Source organism: Mus caroli, chromosome 8, assembly GCF_900094665.2.
Source record: "Mus caroli chromosome 8, CAROLI_EIJ_v1.1, whole genome shotgun sequence".
NCBI lineage: Eukaryota > Metazoa > Chordata > Mammalia > Rodentia > Muridae > Mus > Mus caroli.
The window spans coordinates 97,308,596-97,313,617 of NC_034577.1; the positions used below are offsets into that span (position 1 = coordinate 97,308,596).

At 47.2% G+C, this 5,022-nt stretch overlaps 1 protein-coding gene across 6 annotated transcripts in view; it reads left to right on the forward strand.

Moving 5' to 3' along the window:
* Positions 1-340: 340 nt before the first annotated feature.
* Positions 341-5,022, forward strand: part of Slc7a6 (solute carrier family 7 member 6) — a 31,450-nt gene continuing 26,768 nt past the window's right edge. The window contains exon 1 of one of the 6 annotated variants that reach the window (XM_029480349.1): positions 341-408. The gene's annotated coding sequence lies outside the window, so the exon portion shown is untranslated. Of the gene's footprint in view, positions 409-966; positions 1,068-1,260; positions 1,318-5,022 lie in introns of those variants that run through there. The other 5 variants (XM_029480348.1, XM_021170474.2, XM_029480350.1 and 2 more) reach the window with 5 other exon arrangements.

Below are 5,022 nucleotides of genomic sequence, written 5' to 3' on the forward strand. Positions count from 1 at the left end.
GGGCACTATTGCCCGGCACTACTTATCTCTCAATAAGGTTTAAATCTTAAGCGAGAAAGAATGCGGTCCCTTGCAAACAAACTCCAAGTCTGTTTCTTTCAAGGTCATATGACAAGTTGTAAAATTTTCGCCAGGAGATAAGTTCCTCCTTTCGATGCTTCGTCCACTTCCTCTCCTATTCCTGGAGGAAATACTGATTTCTTGGGGTCCTTTTTTTTTTTAAGTCTGATAGCCTATGAGAAAAGCACAACTGTCTCTTTAGACTATATTTATCCCTGCCAGACTGGTCAGTTGTTAGAAGGTTCGGTGGAATCTAAAAGGCAGGAAGTCTTAGAATGAACGCCAGCGCCACTAGAGAAAAAGATAACCTAAAAGGAGATAGAGGAGCAACCAACGGGAGAAGAAAAGGTCAGGATGTCCCAGCTTCCCCAAGAGGGGTGTCAGCAGGGTCGGGGGAGACCAGGACAAAGCGAAGAGAGCCAGAAGTGGCAGCCTTCCTGGGTCTAATGGAGTCTGAACTGAATGTCAGAGCACCAGGGTCCCGGGATTGTATTTCTTCCTGGGTTCCCCGAGCTGAAGGGAGGCAGTTATCTAGATAGGGAGGGGTCCAGAGCTCTTTGTGTCAACTGTCTGGGGTCCCACTGGGCGTGCAGTCCCCAAAGGCCAAGGAGGAGGAGTGTGTGGGCCCGTTAGAGCTCCAAGCAGCAGCATCCTCACGTGGGGCCCCAGAGGCTTCAAGTGACTGCGTGGGGAGCCGGGGAGTGTCCATCCCAGGTGAGGGTGACCGCACCCCAGTCACAGCCCGCGGGGAGAGCCCGGGCGCGGCCTGCTGGAGGCTGCTCGGTAACGGTACGCGGATCGCCCAGGGCCCCGGCGTGCTCCAGTGCCCGGAAGCAACGCCGCCTGGGGGCCCCCGCTCCGAGCCGGGTCCCCTGGCGGCGCGCGCTGTCGCGATCCGGTGCGAGTGACGTGGCGTGGGCGGGGCTTGAGCGGCCGCCCGGGCGACGGCGCGACCGAGCATCCTGGAAGCTCCGGGCCACGAGGAGGTAGCTGGCGGGTCCGAGGAGGTGAGGGGCTGGCTCCGGTTCGGCTCGGGGCCGTTCTGGTGTGAGGCCGAACACTCTTGCGTGGCCTCCGTGGCCGCGTGCTGGATGCGGGGCCGGAAACCGCGTGGGGCGGAGGGCGCGGGAGAGGCGCGGCGGCTGAGAGGAGGACGCCGGGAGCGTGGATCCCTGGAGTGGACGGCGGTGTGAGGAAGACGCAGGCGCGCGCGCGGGCGGGCGCGTGTGTGGGGAGAGAGACCCCGAGGGTGGCTTTGTGAGTGTGCAAGATCCCGAGTGTAAGGGGGACTGTTTGTGAAAAACTGTGAGATGGTGAGTGTGTGTGTGTGTGTGTGAGAGAGAGACGGAAAAACCCAGAGTGCGAGGAGGAAAACCTTGGGCGTGAGGGTGGCTCTGGGGTGTGTGCGACCCTGAGAGAGACGGAGACGGTGAAGGAGGTTTGAGTGTGAGAGAAGCGAAGGGCGTGAAGGCTGAAGGACTGAGCCCTTCGCAGTCCGTGACCGTGCGAGCCTCGGTGATCCTCCCTGGAGCACTGAGAGGTGGCGGAGGAGGAGGAGGACGAGGAGGAGGAAGAAGCCGTTGTGTGTGAGGAGGGCAGAGACTGCGGGACCGGTGTGTGAATGCAGGAATGCAGCGTCTTGGGGCTGTTGAAGCCTCTGACTCGGGTTGGGACTTTTCGAGTGCTGAGGTATTGGCGTTTGGGAACACGGTGCTCTTACTCTTGTGAGTGTCTCCTGTATCTTGTCATCTCATTGGCCCATCTCATGTCACAATTATCAGGAAATATTTGGGAAATGTTCGGAAAATTTCTGTTACTCTACACACCGAGCCAAAAGGCTGGTCACCGCGTTGTGTAATGGGTCAGTATAAATAGAAAACACCTAATTTAACAAGTCTTGGGGAACCAATCGAGATCACTGAGTTATGTGTTGGGAAGAATGCAATCTCCGCTGTTAATAATAGGGGGCGGGGAGAACGACCCCCTCAGTTTTGGGCAGCTCATCTAACAGGCTATATATGCTCAGCTGTTTGGCTCCTATATAAGGAGAGCCAATCGATCCCGGATTTAAAGACTTAGCAGGAGCAGATTTAAAGTCTGCAACTGCTTCCTGGGGTCATTTTTACTTCTTTACCTGGTGAGGTCCTTCAGGAAGCTACCCGGGCTTCCTATTTTGTTCAAGTTCCATTGTGATTTCATACAGATGGCTTTTGCTTCCCGACATGGGTCTTAGGCTGTTTACTTGAGTTATATTTGATTTTTCTTTCCTGGCAAATGTGTGGAAAAATCACCACCCTGATGGAGATAGAAGGCAGTACTTGCCATGCAAGTGGGTTTCATTTCTAGCACCTCGAACCAAAGAGAAAAAGAAAGACAAAGATCGAAACCATAAGCCTGATCCCCTCTCTATACCCTTCCCCATTGGAGACAGGGCTTCTGTGTTTAGTCCTGGCTGGACTCTTCTCTGTAGACAAGGATGGCCTTGAACTCAGAGATCAGCCTGTCCCTGCCCCCCCCCCCCTTTTTTTTAAACCAAAAGCACATTTCAGTTATGTGGCTGGTCTACTAAGTTTCTTCGTAGAGGAAATTCTAGAGTGTGGAGATGTTCTATAAAAGTTCTAAGATGCTCTTAGAATCAGGGTTTCTCTGTGTAGCCCTAGCTGTCCTGGAACTTACTCTGAAGAACATGCTGACCTTGAACTCAGAGATCTTCCTGCCTCTGCCTCCTTACAGGAGGAAATAGTATCCTGATGCTTTTTATAAGTTAATTTTTTTTTTTTTNATAAGTAGCTAAGAACTTATTCTTTGTTGTAGAGATTGAATGGCCAAAACAGAGAAGTAATTCCTTGCTGAAAGGAATAATTTTCTCTTTGGTACCTGACCCATTTGTGATCAAACAACTTTTAAAAATATGAATTTTTATTTAGTTTGGACAGGTGACTATTACCACTCTGCTCTTTATTTGCTTCTTTTTTTGTTTGTTTTAATGATTTATAAAAAGGAATCTATAGGTTTTTTGTTTGTTTGTTTGTTTGTTTGTTTTGTTTTTTGGGTTTTTCGAGACAGGGTTTCTCTTTATAGCCCTGGCTGTCCTGTAACTCACTCTGTAGACCAGGCTGGCCTTGAACTCAGAAATCCTCCTACCTCTGCCTCCCGAGTGCTGGGATTAAAGGCAAGCGCCAACATAGCCTGGCTGGAATCTGTAGTTATTTGCATACTTTGTAACAATGATGCTAGTAAAAGGGCTTAAAAATCATAGTGTTATGAAACATAACACATGTTATTAGTAAATAAATTATGCATTTATGTTTTTAATTTTTTTTCAAGATAGGGTTTCATGTAGCTCAAGCTGGCCTCAGACTCTGTAGCCGAGGACGACTTTTAGCATCCCAAGTGCTGGGATTATAGGCCTGAGCCACAATTTTGTTTTCTATTTTATGTTTTCTAAAGAGTAATTTCTGGTGACTTATAATTTAAGATATGATGTCTAATCATTACTTAGGAGGCTGAGAGTTAGAGAGTTCAAGGCCCCCCTGGGCTATGTAATGAATCCCAGGTTAGCCTGAGCTGCAACGGAGAGATCCTGTCTCAAGAAAAAGAAACAAAACAAGCGGAAAACCGGAAAACCGGAGCCCTAGAAAAGACTGTTTAGCACATTCTGTTGAAATAAGAGTATCTTATCCACTGTGACTGGAAGTAAATTATATCTAAGTTAGCTGATAGTCTCCATAAAAATGAAAAACAATTTTGTTACTTGAAAAAAAAAAAAGTTACAGGGAGGGCGGATAGGATAGGGGATTTCCGAAGGGGAGATCTGGAAAGGGGAAAACAATTTAAATGGAAATAAAGAAAATATCCAGTTTTAAAAAAATACCAGAAAAGAAAAGAAAAGAGCTAAAATAAATATATTGACACCTGAGTTACTTTTTTCTTTAAAAATTGAATATGGTAGTTTTCCTTATTAAATTTTTATGAAGAAATTGTAGGGATCTGGTATCTCATTTACAACCTGCTGCAAGAGCTGCTGGAAAATAGAATGAAATCCTGCAAGAAACTGGTGCTGCTGCTGCTGCTCCTCCTCTTCTTCCTCCCCCTCCCCTCTTCTTTTCAGTGCAGGGGATTGAACCCAGCATCCCAAGCCTCATCCTGGCTAACTATGCACTCTACCGGTTGATTTTCACTCTCAGCCCCTGAGATGTGTCTTTACAAGTAGAGTGTAACATTGTTATTTCAAGAAAGGATCTTTTGTGGGGGTACAGTGAATGATTCATGGAATTTTTTTTTTTTTTTTTTTTGGTGTTGCTTTAGAGATATCAGCATGTTAGAGACTGAGACTAGTAACTATGTATGATTGTTTTATACTGATTTATTTTAACTATTTATACAATTGAAGGCAGTCAACAAAGGAGATTTGGTAGGATTTCTGATAACCCACTTCTAATACCAGACTTTATAGTGGCTTACAATGAGTCACTTCAGCCAGCAATTGTCATTCCATTGTTTTAGAGTCTCAGATCTCTGTGGGGATGGGATAGACAATGCCTTTCACATACATAGGGAGTCCTTTTTTGGGTCTGTGTATACTGTGGGACTGATTAAATGCAATTTAAATCATCACTGTAGTCATAGGAACTTCCTCCTCATTATCTTCCTTCATCAGCTTTTACCTGACAAACAAGTACATGACAGAATGTCTGTTTATACTGCTCTAAAGACACTGAGTCCTAGCACAGCTTGGCTTCTGATTCAGAGGGAGACATTGTCTCAAGAGCACCCCCCCCCAACACACACACACACACACACACACACAGACAGGGATGTGGGTTGGGTTTTTAAATTGTGTTTATGTTAGCCAGGCAGTGGTGGAGCACACCTTTAATCCCAGCACTTGGGAGGCAGAGGCAGGCGGATTTCTGAGTTCGAGGCCAGCCTGGTCTACAGAGTGAGTTCCAGGACAGCCAG